Here is a 16,262-nt window from a genome sequence, read left to right on the forward strand (position 1 = left end):
TAAATGGTCATGTATTTACATAGTGCTTTTCTTGTTCTCCCTTTTTTTTTTCTATCTGTTGCCCAGAGTAATTTGGAATACAGCTTTCACACTATACCCTTTCATCTCTTTCCCATCTTTGACCAATGAACCTCAGTTACTCATAAAATTTAGGATAACTTGCTCCACAAACAATAATGTGGAGCCTATTGGATCTTAAGAGTCACTGAATGTCCATAGAGATAAAGGATATGGAAAACTCAGGTTGTTCGTTCGATTTCTTGTATGTGGTGCCACAAGACTGAAAAACAGTAGTTAAAATACACTTCAGTGTTAAAGTATTTGTAAAAACTTTCCTCTCTTAAGTTGGCTATCGCCTAAGATATTACCTGACTACCAAAGTGAATGCCAAGCAGCCAAAACAAAGTCCTAAGATTTTTTCACATAAACTAGGTCAACTTTCTCTTTTAAAATTATCTTAGAAATATATATATGCTGAGTAATATTCCATTGTGTGTGTGTGTGTGTGTGTGTGTATCTCCATTCTTCTGTCGACGGACATCTGGGCTCTTTCCATATGCTGGCTTATCATGGACACTGGGTGTTATATGCAACTGATGAATCACTAAATTCTACCCGTGGAGCTAATAATACTGCATATGTTAACTAAACTGAATTTAAATAAAGAATTAAAAAAAAAGTGCATGTGTATAAATTGTGTTCACTAAGGAAAATGAGGAGATCCTGGTGGTTAGTTTTGTTTGAATGGTCCAGAACTAGGCTAAGATTTTTACATTTTACATTTACATTTTCACATGCCTTGCTTTAATTATTATATTGATTTGGGGGAAGCATTTTTATTTTATAAATGCGGAAATTGAGGCTCAGAGACAAAATCACCTTACCATAGGTCACACAGATTCCTTTAGCATCTAAAAATAAATGTCTTTACCTTGGTTTTGTGGCTTACATGATTCTAAATAAGTCTGGTAGTAACTTAGGTCTCCCACCTCTCATACCAGGCTTTAGCTTTCTTTCTATATTTTAATTGCACTGGCTTTCCACATAGCGGAGATTTCCCTGCCTTATGGTCTTGTGTCTCTTCTCTCGCCTCCCCTCTTCATATAGCACACTTCTCCTTACTCAGGTGTGGTTCACACCCTCACTTCAGAAAGCCTCCTCTGAACCTCTCATCTAAAATAGGTTGAAGGGGCAAACCTCTCAGGTTCCCTCCCTCTTTGGGAGCTTTGTACTATCACTTTGCTATCACTTAATAAAACTTGCTTTGTTGCCCACCAAAAAAAATAATAAAAAAAAATAGGTTGGAAAAGTTTTTTACTCTCTCAGCAACCTGTTATTTAATACTTACTACAGTATATAATTACACAATTTTTCTTTTATTTTACAATCTCTGTGAGGGCAGGAATCTTAGGATAACATGTAGAACAAACTATATGCACAAAAATGTGAAGAAATGAACACACTTAAAAATGGAAAAAATTAATAAAAGGAATTGAAACCAGGTGTGTTTCACAATGCCCATTCTCACCCTGCCTTCACCCTGTTTTGTTATATTCCATTGCCCAGCTAACCTGCACCTATATTTAGGCTCACCGGAGTATCTCCTTTCTCTGAACTCTGTGTCCTTCAACTTATAATGAATTGGTGAGACTTATTGGTCAATAGTTCATGGGTTGATAGCTTATCTTCCCATCCTAATTGTACCTACACAAGCCATGGTTTGTGTCCATCATTGTGCTAGGTGATTTCTCACCAGTGACATCTTCACGTATCACTGACAGAACTAGACACAGGAGCCAATGAAACTATGAGAGGGCCAGGAAATGGAATTCCACCATCTGTCCAGAGAGGAGAAGCAGACACTTTGTGAATACAAGTCATGACTCCATAAGAAGAATGAAAGAAGAGAGAAAAAATGAGAGGGAAGGAAGAAAAGCAAAACAAAGAAAAGAGCTACATGAGTGAAAATAGTAACATAGTAACTAAGGATTACAGGTGCGACAGCTCTTTGGACATGTCAACTTGGTTGAGCTAGTCTCCAGTTGTTCAGTCAAGCACTAATGTAGGTGATGCTGAGAAGAGATTTTTTTTAATGTAATTAAAACCCTTAATCATCTGACTTTAAGTAAGGGATGTGGACCTTAAAAATAGCCAGTTATTTTACCAGCATAAAGAGTTTATTCAGAAATAGCAGAGGAATTGCAATTTGGGACATGCAAACTACGGCAAACCATAGGCAAGTTCCAAGAACAAAAGAGAGGAGAGTTCTTTTATAGAGAAAAGTATGGTAGGGGTGGGGGGCGGGTTGGGAGGAGTTGTTTTGAACAGAAGTCCAGTCCATTAGAGGAAACTGGGAGTTTGAAATGTAGTAGTTTCTCATTGGCTGATAGATGGCAGCATCTCATTGGCAAGGCTATTGCTAAGGAAGGAAAAACTTTCTTCCTCCTGCTAGGGGAAAGTAAGCCTCTTCCTGCCAAGGAATATAAAATAAGCAGGACAGGTGTTACATGCATGAGAGCTCCCCCTCAGGGATTCCTGACTCCATTTTCAGTGAGGTTTTCCTTTATTAATTTTCATAGGGAGATTCTCCTGGATAATCTGGATGGGTCTGACTTAATCAACTGGAAGTCTTAAATGCAGGGCTGAGGTTTCTCCTAATGAAGACTTAAGAAAATTGATTCTGTCATAACCTGTTAAATAAAATAAACTTCCTGTCTTTAATTAGGAAGGCACTATGAACAACATCTAAAATTGGTGAAAATTCACACATTCAGTTAAAATTATTAAATGATTCTTAGCTGCAAAAGATTGATATTAATTGAATATTTGATCACAGTATTTTATGAAATCGGTCAAGTACAGCACCATTAAAAAAAAAGTGAAAAGCGAAGACTACAAATTAGATAAGAAGGTGTGAGAACCACTCAGAGTAGCTTAGAAAATGTTTCTTCTCCCATTTTCTTGAAAAGCAAAAGCAAAGCAAAAACAAAAACAAAAAAAAGCAACTTTTTCTCAGGGTTGTTCAATAAAGCAGTAGAGATAAATCACCAACCCACTTCCAACCATTTCCCTTGTAGAAATTTGGCTTTGAAAGATTTTAAACCTAGGAGCTGCCAAATTTTGATTCATTCATCTTGGCAACTGCCATGGAGACAGGCTTCTCTGATGGCAAACCCTACTGTTTTAACTGAAATAGATCGTTGTGTTTAAAAGAGACACCTGAGTTCATCAGGGCCCCTTTCCCAGGGGTGTTATTATGATGGGTCTCAAATGTTCCAAGACTTCTGAAATTCCACTGCATTTCAGTGCCATAATGCCACTGCATTTCATAATGCCATGAGAAGGACAAAACAAATACGTGCTTGGGGAGAGAGAAAGTATGAGGGGCCAAGTCAGGAAGAACTTGAAATAAAAGGACATCAGAATGTGGGAAATTCTCCTTCCCGTGAGCATCACATGAGAAACATGGCCAAATTCACCCAGAGCCCCATGCTCCCTGCTTCTGAGCAAAATTCTGCAATGGGCTTTGCTCAGGGACAGCAGCTCAATGTACATTCTGAGGTCTTGGCACCCATGTTCATTTAGTACAGGTCCAAAAATCACAACTCTGTGGGCCTTGAGTTGTATGTAGAAGCAAGCTGGTTATATAAGGGCAAATGGAGAAAGGAAATAGGCCCTGCTTCAAGAGAAAGCCAGCTTCTCACAGGCCATGGTAATGTTGCTTTGTCACCAACCCCTCGCTAGAATGAGAGCTGGATGTGTCATGGTGATAGACAGAAAAGATGTGGGAGGAACCTGAGGGCAGATAATTTCTTCACCAACTTAGACCAGTTCGAATCTGACTTCTGCAAAAGGAGGTAGCTACAAGAGTATGGATAGAGTCTTTGGTAGGGTGTTACAAAAGGTTGGGTATTACCTGCCTTAATTTATGACCTACTTTTTCCTAGACATTTGCCAAAATAAGGGGTGTGCAAACCATGACCCACAGATCAAATTTGGCCCATATTTTTTCTAAATAGTGTTTTACTGGAATATAACCACACTCATTTGTTTATATATTATGGTTGTTTTCTTGTTACAACAGAAGAGTTGAGAATGCTTTGCAAAACCTAAATATGGAAAATATTTTCTGACCCCAGGCCTAACATTAAGGCTATGCAGAAAAATAAAACATGGCCTTTTCTTTGTCCACAAAAATACAATAAATCTGAAATAGGTTATTTTAAAATAAGCTCTTACATGGGAAGAAAAAGATATCCACACCATGCTATGGGAGCAAAGAAGATAAATATTTAAGTCAGCCAGAGTATTCAAAAAACTCTTCCTAGAGGAAATAATTCCTGATCTTAGTTTAAAGGAGAAATAAGTGTTATTTGGGTAATGAGCATTCTGGTAAAAGGCATACAGTATGTTAGACAAAGAGAAAAGTAAGTGGATGTTTTTACTATGGCATAGAAATACTATAATAATAATATCTTAATAATTAAGTAGTATAAATATGTAAAGGTCAGAAGCAGACCGGGGACAAGGTATGGACAGATCAGGGAGAGTCTACACTAAGGAGTTAGGACTATATCCTGTAAGATGTGGGGTGGGGTCACTAAAAGGATCAGAGTGTGGTAGCATGACTGGATTTATGTTTTTCTCTAGCTAAAGTTGGTTTAGAGAAAAAATAAATAAATCCAAGTAGAATAGTAAGGTCAATACTACCATCCAGGTGAAAGAGGATTCAAGCTTAGCTAGAGGTAATTAGGAAAGACAAGAGGGAAGAGACTATAAAAACATTTAGGTAAAACCAGCAGGTATTGATATTTAGTAGTTTTTAGGGAGAGGAAGAAGGAGAGAGCATGACTAAGGATAAACCCAGGATTTTTGTGTTTGAGGGACCCAGTAGGTGGCAACATTCAAAATACCACCTTAAAATTTTCCAACATTGAATATTTAATTACTTTTCATTTCAATTATTTCCTTATTAAATATTTAATAATTACATAAAAAACTGTAGAGAACCAAACAATAAATAACCTTTCTTAAACCATCTATCTGCTGTCTATCTACTTCATGCCCTCCCTGAACTCATACTCCACCTTAACCTCTAATAAAACTGTGTCCTAGATTTTAAACTTGTTGTTCATATGTGAGTCTTCTAATACTTACTGTAAATGTATATATTCCTAAATAATAGCTAATATGGTTATATGTGCTCTTAAACTTTACCTAATTGGAAACATCACATGCATACTTCCACAAGTTGCTTTATTCCTTCAAATATATGTGTTTGAGATTTAGCAGTGCTTAATTACATGGATCTATTTTATTCCTTGTTTTTTTAAAGTTTTATTCAGTATTCCGTTGGATGCATATCCTGCATTTTCATATGTTCTTTTTTCAGAAAGTTATTCCATTTTTTCCCACTATAAACAATATTATTATGAATTTTCTTGTGGACTTTGAGGGGAGTATTACAGCCTACTGCCAGGTCAAGGTGGATGTGAATAACCACATTTACTAAATACTGTTAAATTGCTCTCTAATGCCATTATATAATTCAAAACCAAATCAACAATGTGTAAGTGTTCTGGATGTGCCACAACCTTGCCAAGATTTGTACTGTCAGGTTTATTAAATTTTTCTCAGCGATGTTACATGTGAAAAATGAACTATATTTCTCATGCGTTATTTTTATTTGTTCAATTATTAACCACTTTGAATAAAATTCAAGTGTTTATCAATTCCTTGTATTATCGTTTATGAGGTGCCTGTTTTTCTCCCTGGTCAATTCTTTTTCTTCAGAATTATTTGATTTATTTTAAATCTACTTAGCTTTTGTTTGTTTTTTGTCTACAAACTCTGTGGCATCATACATGATAAATATTGACTATACAGTGATGCATCATACAAATGTGATTCATAATTTTATGGAGCTTACAGTCTAATGGTGATAACACTTCTACATTTGGGGAATTAGCAGTATCAGTCATATGTTTGTTATAAGTAATTTTCTCAACTTGTCTTTTGTGTATTTTATGTCTTGCCCTCCCATCCCCCTTCTCTCTTTACCCCTCCCCCCGTTCCCTCCTTCCTTCTTTCCTGTCATTCTTTCTTTCCTTCTCTTCCTCAACATTTTCTTCCCTCTTATTTCACTTATTCCCACTTATTTCACGTATTCTCTCTCTAACCTTCTCCAACTCTTTCTAGCTTCTATTACTTCCATTAGCTACCATTATTTTTACCTTTTGGCCTTTCAGCGTGTGTGTTTTATACATAAATGGAATTTATCAGTATTTTTCTATATGAATTCTGGGTTTTAAATGATTCTTAGAAAAGTCTTCTCTATGATAAAATTTGATTAGCAAGTATTAATATTTTATGTTAATCATTGTAATTAACAATGATTATATTGGAATATATACCTGGAATTTAGCTGTATTGTTTCCAAATGACCAGCCAATCCTTTGTAACATTAGTATTGTGTAACTCATTTTTTCTACTTTATATTGGAATTCTACTTTCAATTTTCGTATCTCTTTGGGTCTAATGCTCAACTCCACATTGTTTTATTGATCTTACGTGGTTCTCCTTGTGCCAGCACCCTACATTTAACCATTACTCAAGTTCTGAAATATGTCTTAATACCTGGCAGGGCTCTTTTGCTTTCATTACTCAATTTTCAAGTCTTCATTTTTTAAGTTGCATATTTGTTTTTATATACACCCCTTAGAATAATAAGGTTACCAAATAACTCTCAAAATGCCATGCTGCAGTGACTTTACTTTTTATTTATGGGCAAATATGGAGTAAAGTGACATCTTTACAAACTTATACTTTTCTTTTTCTTTCTTTCAAACTTACACTTTTCTAAACAAAAACAAATACACCAGGGGTTTTATTTTCTAGCAGTACAGATGATTAGATGTTCAGAGAAATTTTCTAGGTATAAAATACCTAAAACTGTTCAATGAATAATTTAAAAATGTATGATTGGGTTAGTAAAGGAAAAAAATATTTTCTGAAAAAAGTGCAAGAATGCACAAATTCAGATAGACAAATAATTGTTAAAGCTTGCATTTGTCCTGGGGATGTTGTATTGTCCTTGGTAGCTTAGCACAGTTGGTTTATGCATATTACCACTCCAGAGCTAAGAGATAAAGCCTTTTAAAGCCCATGCAAAATGAGATGTCTCTCTGATCAGAGACCCCTGCATAAAACCTGAACCCTGAGAAAGATAACCCATAGTGAATGAACCAGGAAAAACAAAAACAAAGCAAATGCTTACTCTCAGAAGATGTGAATGTATGTAGGCATGTGGAGAGTGGAAGGAATAGAAAGGAAAAATTTTCCCCTGGGGTTTCCCAACCACAAGTCTGATCTCACGCTTGTGTGAAGAGAGAACTCACTCTTCTTTCACAACTGAAAAATATGGCAAACAGATCATTTAGATTAAAAAGACCCCAGACAGGAATGCCTCTATGACTCTAGAGACACAAACACAAGCTGTCCCTGGGGAAATGAAATAACTAACTAAATAAAACCAAAGCCAGAATTTAAAGGTCAAGATTCAAGGATTATTAACTCACGATGAATACATAAGAAACAAGCAGACAGGACCAAGATTAAGCATTAATATTAAATAACAGAATCAGGAACAGAAGCACTGTTGCTGTTGCAAGTATGAGAGACAGCACACAAAATAATTGACTTTAATGTATTTAAAAGTTTATACAGGGTACCTAATTAATCCAGAGGCTATTCATAATAGTCTTTTGAAAACAACTAAAAATTGCAAGAAAGTTTAAGAGCACAAAAGAATTAAATTTAGAAATGTAATAGCCAGTTTAAACATCGAGTTAGACAAAGTCAAAAAGAGAGTGAAGGAATTTGAAGATAGATTCAGGAAATAATGTAGCAGAGAAGGACTAAGTGACACAAACTATGGAAGAAATACTGAGCCACCTAATAAAATAAGTATTTTTTAAAACATCTGTCTACTTAGGATTCCAGAGGAGCCAGAATAATGAGATCAAGGACATATCTGAAATATAATTGGACATTTTCCACTCTTGCAGAAAGACAGGCATTGTCATATTCAGGAAGCTCCAATACTCTTAACATTGGCAATTCAAAATATTACAGTAAAATCAAATAAAATTACATTAAAGAGATGAACCAAAAAAGCAGCCAACATTTAAAAACAAATAGTGTACTTACCAAGAATGAGACAGATGATTTTGCTACAAGAAAAAGAGAAACCTTTAAAAAGTGGAATAATACCTATAATGTGAGACAAGAAAACAATTCTCAGGACACCTTTCAAGAGCAAATTAAGGATTCAGACATATAAAAGTTGGAAAGATTAAAAAAATTATTAAAATATCCTCAAGGAAGAAGAAAAATGCCAGAATAAAGAGGAGATGAAAAAATGAAGAATAATAGAAAAATACATGGCTAAGTCAAGAAAAATTATTAAAATAATCATAAATAAAATAAATGTCTAATTTTTGGACTTAACAGTTTACAAGATGGAACTTAGTCATGCAGCTGCAACAGTATTTTATTCAGGAGAAAATATAGCCCACATGAAACTATTCTAATATCCTTGTATTGTTTGGAAGAACAAAAAGCTGTTTTGTTCAACTATATATAAATTTTGTTAAGCCAAATACTAAGGATAGGTAGTACCAGTGTGGAAAGAGCATGTAAATTTCAAGCTAATGAAGAGAAAAAAATGAAATGGAAAAGAAATATACTACATCTAAGGAAAACGAGCATTAATTATAGGACAAGGAGACATATCTTTCTCCAGTGTTTCAGTGGGGCTCCGTCCCTGGCAGACAAACTGTCTCTTGCTTTGCTCTATTTCCTTTGCCTTTTCAGTCTAAATTGGGGCCTGCAAGGTGAGCCTGCCAGACCCCACCCGCAGAGTCAGTTTGCTCATGAGTTTGAATTTCCTTCCAACTCTCTATTCAGCTCTTGGATGAAGCTTAAATCAATAATGTTTAAATCACTTGGCATGGGTGTCACCAAGTATAAGATACAGAAAAGCCTGGAAATGGAAAACCCTTTTACCTCTTTTTTTGAAATATAAAGATCCAACCACAGAATATGAGTCTTAGTGTAAAAACTTTGATAAAATTGTCCATGGGGAAATGACACCTGGATTTATTAGGTGGGTAATATATCAAAGAAGTGACAGCAGCATCACCATGAGAAGAGCAAATCTTCAGGTAGGGCCATTTGGCAAGGACCAACTGTGCCTGAATGTGCTGATGAACCATGTCTTTATAGCAGAATAAAGCACCCTGCTGGGTTGCATGGATTTTTGTGTCTTCCATAAGCAAGAAGAAAAAGAAACAGACTCCATAGAAACCCGTTAAAACTCAAGCCTGGTTTCCCAAGTTTATTTTCTTGTTCCTGCTGGCTTTTAATATAATATAATCATCCAAGAATTTTTGCACCAAATAATCTTTGTTTTTGCCATTTCCTATGTAGATTTCTGACCAGCTGGCTTCTCCAAGAACAGGTTCTGAAATCTAATCTTTATTTCCTTGACTGTTTACCTTGTTGTTTTAGCCCTACTGTTCAGCTTTTGTCTTTCCAGCCCATAGTGTTTGTGGTATCAGTAAAGTGGTGGAGAGTTCTGGAGATAGAGCCAAACTGCCTGGGTTGAGATCTGACCTTTGCAATATACTAGCTGTGTGTTTAACATTTGGGCAAACACTGAATCTCTGAAATACCCATTTTCTCATAAGAACAATAGAGAAAAATAATCTGAACCAGAAAAACAAGCAGAAAGCGGAAAACGGTTATAAACAGGCAGTTCACAGAAGAAAAACTGCAAAAACTCCAACATGTAAATTAGAAAGAGATTAATTCTTTTAGAGATGTGGTTTTTTCCTAGATTGTTAGAAATTATAGATATTGGTAATATCTTATGTAGGGATGTGAGGGAACAAGAACTCTAATAAATTCTCATGGAGAATGAAAAATAATTCTAGCTTTTTGAAAATAATAGTATCTCTCCCAAAGAGATATTTTTAAAAGGCACTTTATAGAAATATTTGCATGTGTACAATACACACATAATAGGATGGTGATTGAAAATTTCATTATATTTGCAAAAATTTGAGAATATCCTAGATCCAACAATAGAATTAATATAATAATAATTAATATAATCATGCTACATATTATGAACATAATATTTTCCTAATATACTGTGAAATGGAAAATCAGGTCATAGAACAATATATAGGTGCAGGATATGCAACATATAAGAACAATATGTCAATAAGCACAGTTTATATTTAGTCATTCTCAGTGGTGTGGTTAATTTTTTTAAATTGAAATATAACCATAATGGTTGGTAAACAGCTACTTCCCCAAACTCTGCAGGTCAAAAGACAGTTGGGCATTAACTCAGTTATTTAAGTCAGTGCATCCCAAACTTCCACTGATCAGAAAATTTCACAAACTAAATACTGACATATAGACTTGTCAAAATTTATTTTGCTGAATTAAGCCATTCAGACATCAATCACGTAATTTCACCATTTTCTTCAAGAAAATATTTCAACACCGGGGCGCCTGGGTGGCTCAGTTGGTTAAGCGACTGCCTTCGGCTCAGGTCATGATCCTGGAGTCCCAGGATCGAGTCCCACATCGGGCTCCCTGCTCAGCGGGGAGTCTGCTTCTCCCTCTGACCCTCCCCCCTCTCGTGCTCGCTCTCTCTCTCTCATTCTCTCTCAAATAAATAAATAAATAAATAAATAAATAAAATCCTTAGAAAATATTTCAACACCAAAACAGTAAAACGATACTTGTCTCGGAATAAAGAAAAAATCTTTATGCTGAACCAAAGTGACTTTCAGAAAAAATGGACAATTTTATTCTAGTTTTTTCTGTTCTCATAGAAAATTTGGTCATAGACCTTATCATTTATGAAATAATGACTTAGGTATTTCCTTTTTATTTGTGTCTTTCCAACAAACAGAAAGAGAGAAGCATTTGTGCAGCTGAAGAAACGTAAGCTGAAATTCACACAACCACTGAGATAGAATCGTAAGCAACATGTGAATGAGAAGATGAGTTTTAATCTCAGAATCAAAACTTGCCTTGCCAATAATCCATGCCAGTAATTCCCAACTTATGCTGTCAACTGGAATTACCTAGACAGCTTTAAGAGAAATGTGATACCTTAATCCCATCTCTAGAGATCCTAATTCTGTTGGTCTGGTGTGAGGCCAAGCTTAGGTATTTAAGAATTCCTCGTATGATTCTAATGAGCGGCTAGTGTTGAGTCACTGGTCAAACTTTTTTTTTTTAATAATACGTAATGAAAAACAATCAAAAGAGCGAATTGTAAGCATTCACTTTGAAATACATGCTTGAAAAATAAACAAAATTGACAGAAAACAATAAAACCATGAGTTTTTCAGAAATCATATCCAAACATCTCATTTTGTCCTAGTAAACCAGGGGTCAGATAATTTAAATGACTAAGAGTCACAGAGCTACATTAAAACATCGGTATCAATGTCAAATCTGTACATAAACTTTTACCCTACCTTTGTAGATGGTATTTCTTCTAAACATTATGATTATAAAGGTAATTTTAATTATATAATTAAATATAAATATAAAGATAATTATAAATATTATGGTTATAATTTCTTGAAATTGATGCGGTATCTCACATACTAATTTTAAGGTGAAAATATAAGGGTTCCTTTTCAAAAAGTGGTACTTACTCCTCATGGAAGAGGTGTAGTAGTATATTAGGTCATGGGTATGTTTCCTGAATGGTTAGAATTTTGAGACAAGTATAAAACCTGGTAAAACCAAAGTGCAGTCGAGAACAGGTTCTTTCTTTGCACAAAATACTTGAATTAATTTTTAGGCTGGTATTCTTAAAATATGACACTATAAGTTATACCTCTATTAGTATTGTATAATAGTCAAAAATACAGATTCATTGTCTGGAAACAAGGTCTAGAAAAGTGTCTATGTTACAACTGCCTTCATGTTTCTTATTCAAACCAAAATTTAAGAACCGTTGTTCAAGGTCTGAATCAGGTGGTCCCAGAGCAGACTTTGAAAACCACAGTTCTGTTTATGACACATCTTTCTTTTATTTACCTATTGTGTTCACATGGGAGTTGGATGAAATACGGAGTATAGGTCAACATTCTGAGCAGGGTTTTAAGTAAGCCCCTGTGGTGTGATTCATATTGAGAAGTGATGCCTCCCAGTTCCCTTACATAAAGTAGCTGGTGCTGAGTAGGGAGATTAAGAGAAGAAAACATCATCCTCTAATCTTTTCTAGACTTTCAGACTCCTGCCACCCAGAACTCCTCCTATCCTGCCAAAATAGAGATTAACAAGCTTTACTGATACACAATTCTCATTTTCCTGTGGCTTTTAAAATTCATATTAAGGCTTGGTCCTTGAGTACCTGTTCTCAAATCTGCAGCTGCTGTATGTCTATGTGGACAGATAGTAAGAAATTTCTAACGTTGCAAGACTGTTGCATAAATAGCTATATTGAAAGTGGGAAAATATTACTCCAGGAAGGCATACAACTGTTACAATGGAAAGATCAAGCCCAATTTGATTGCAATTTACTTAGAATTTGTGGAATACCTTATATCTATGATCATTTTTGACAGGTAGAAAATAAATCATACAGCGTTCAGAAGAAATTAATTTCCTTTTTTTTTCCAGTCAAGGCAACTGTGTCTCATATTAATTCCCAAATCAATTTTTTACTCTAACCAAGTGGATATCTACTAGGTTTCCAAATATCTAATTTTTATCCATACTTTTTATCCATATTTTTAAATATTTTCTCTGACTTCTTAAATTTGACTTGCTTAGAGTCCAGTTTATTCTTACCTGGATGCAGCTTCCACTGTGTTTTTCCACTAAAACGACAGACTGGTGTTTGTGTCTCCTGGAAGGAGGAATCTACAGGAAGAACTCTGATAGAAGGACATCTTACACACTTCTGTTAAGAGACTCAGAAATAATGATGTGGTGGGTTGTAGGAGATTCTACCATAGGCAAACAGAATTGAATATAAACTGGTATTTTATTTCTGGAAATGAACTTAGTAATATATAAGACTTATAACTACCCATACGCTTTATATTAGTTCATTTTTAAAAGTTGGCATTAAAGAAATAGAGGCTAGCAACATTATAATTGTAAGGTGTTCACTCAAAGTGGTATTTTAATAGAAAGCTACTGAAAATATCTAAATATTCAGAATCAAAAACATCTATATAAGTTATGGTTCATTTATTTTAAAGATAGTTACTTAAGTTGTAAAATTATGTTTTCAGTACCATTTAACCAACTGATTATTCCTCTCCACTTAATATAAATGAGATAGAAAATTATAAATATAATTTATCCTAATCTTGGAAAAAGTATGTATATGTCTGACACTGTTCTGGGCTCTGGGAATATAGCAAAAACCCAAATGGACAATTCTACTCTTGGGTCATTTATAGTCTACTAAGAGGGAAAGGTGAGAGATGTTTGGGAACCACACAATCACCAAATAAAACTACAAATAAAGAATATAAGAAAGTTGTTAAGAGACTAGATCTTAAATGTTAACTCTCTCTCTCACACCCACACACACACAAATGGTAGTTATGTGAGGGGATGCAGGTATTAACTAATCTTATTGTGGTAATCATTTTGTATTATATACATGTATCATATCATCACATGGTAAGTCTCAAACTTACTTATGTTATTTGCCAATAACAATTCAATAAAGCTGGAAAATAAAAAAGAAATCCACTGTGTCTGAATTACAGACATGCAAAAGCCACTGCGAAGGAAATTATACATAGGCATACATACAGTTAAAAGATTGTAGGGGACACACAACAAAGTATCTCTTAATGGTGAGTAATTACGGAGAATTTATATTTTTATGTCCAAAATGCATATATGCTTGATGTCTAAGCATTTTGTTTTAGGCCCCAAAATAATTAAAAGTGAAAAAGTGAATTGACTTTATAGTACAGTGGGGGAAAGATGCCTTTAGTATTCCTATCTTCAGACCAAACACACTCCAATAATCAACTTTGTTAATGCACAACTCAATATCCAGACATAACCAGCCACCTCTTTTAAGGTAGTGTTTCGGTCAAATGTGTTCAAAGGAGAGGTGGGTTAAGGAGAAGTCTTAAGCTAAAGAAGAGGAGATTGAACAGGATGGGTCTCTAAACTCCTGAAGCTTCTCATTGAAAGAAGGTGTGACCTTATGCAATTTGCTTTATGGAGCCAATAAATTAACATTAAAAACAGTGTTGAAGCCCTTTAAATTCTAATCTCTTTCTGAGATTCAATGGTGCTAATTAGCTGCAGAAGCAGAAAGAGTGTAACTCCATAGGAAGAGACTAGCCTGTAAGGACATAAGCCAATTTTGCATTCCCCATGACACAAGGGTACGTCTTACAACTACTAATTCTCAGCCACCTCTACCTCCCTTTTCATGTCACTGGTATCTTGTAGTATGTAAACTGAACATTGTTTACATCTATTCATGGCTTCCTCTTGCATATTTACCATAACTAATGGATCACCAAGTCTCTAAAACATTCTCATTCCAGCCCTTCCTTATCTAATTCTGCTGTTCGTCTCATGGGTTAAGATACTTCTGCCTGGCTTTAGATGTTATCCTTATATACATTCCCTACTGCTAGGTTTTTCACAAACCGTCTTCCTAAAGTGCACATCTCATTACTTCATTCTGCTCCTTCATATCATTTGATAGCTTACCATTACCTAGAACTGTTTTTTGCAAACTTTTTAATGTTATGTTGATAAATGACAAGTGCTTCTTGCTTAGTACAATGACTAGCACCTAGTAAGTGCTCAACAAGTATCAACTCCTTTTTACATCAAATTACTTCCAGACCGCCTCCATATTGCACTGATTATGGTCATTCCTATTCATTGAGAAAATGAGTACTGAGAAAATAAAAATGAAATTCTGTAATGAATCTGCATTAATCCCGGAAGCATTTATACACATTTGAAAAATAGTAAAACAGGTATGTGTATACAACATAGTTCATGGATAATGCTTGAACTCTGCACTCACCCCCTACCTCCATACCACTCTACAGTCCAAATGAAAGAATCATTAGATTGTAGAGTAGTGCCATAATTTCCTAATATGTTATAATTTCTACCCAATTATGCCATAATCTTCCAATTCCTCTCTACCCCCATTTCCTTTCCATAATATCTAATCTCAAGGTGGTCATGATTTGCCTTTTTTCCCTTCATCTAAGATCCCACTGAATTTATGTTTTATGGAGCTCATCACGTTATAGATTTATCATGTTTTTTATTTATATGTCTTTCTTTACTATAGAGTCCACTAGGGCAGGATTGTGTTTTTTATAGTTCCAAATGTTAACCCACTATCACTTCCTGACCCATGTTGTATTTGGACTAGAAGGCTGTTTTTTATACAGAAATTTTCAAATTTCAGACAGCCTGTCGGGGTGACTGGGTGGCTCAGTCAGTCGTGTCTAACCCTTGATTTCGGCTCAGGTCATGATCACAGGGTGGCGGGATTAAGCTCTGTGGCATCAGGCTCTGGGCTCAGTGGGGAATCTACTTGAGAGTCTCTCTCTCCCTTTGTCCCTCCCCCCATGCTCTCTCTCTCTCTCAAATAAATAAATAAATCTTCAAAAAATATATATACAGCCTGTGCGGGGCACCTGCGTGGCTCAGTCGGTTAAGGGTCTGACTTCAGCTCAGGTCCTGGGATCCCAGGGTCCTGGGATTGAGCCCCGAGTCGGGCTCCCTGCTCCGCAGAGAATCTCCTTCTCCCTCTCCCTCTGCCCTGCCCCTGCTCGTGGTCTCTCTCTTGCTCACTCTTTCTCTCAAATAAATAAATAAAATCTTTAAAAAAATATATACAGCCTATAAAAAATTATTCAAGCAAGTATTAGAAAGAGGAATTTAAATGTTTTCAATTTAAACCATTTCTTACCTGGAACATTCATTTCTTCTAGATGTTAGAAAAGTAACTGTTTAATTTTATGACTAGAATACACTCTTGGTGATATATGAAAATATATTCAAGGGACAAGTTGGATTTGTTTATCAATAACGGTGTCCAATATGACTTGCTATCATGCTAATGACAGTTTTGCTCTTTGCCAAAATTGTGCATTTGCCCTGATCCTTTTAGTTGAAAGCAAATGATTGCTGAGGAAATCATGTCTCTG

The sequence above is a fragment of the Callorhinus ursinus genome, unplaced genomic scaffold (assembly GCF_003265705.2).
Source record: "Callorhinus ursinus isolate GAN/ISIS: 27379988/994484 unplaced genomic scaffold, GSC_fseal_2.0 scaffold5, whole genome shotgun sequence".
NCBI lineage: Eukaryota > Metazoa > Chordata > Mammalia > Carnivora > Otariidae > Callorhinus > Callorhinus ursinus.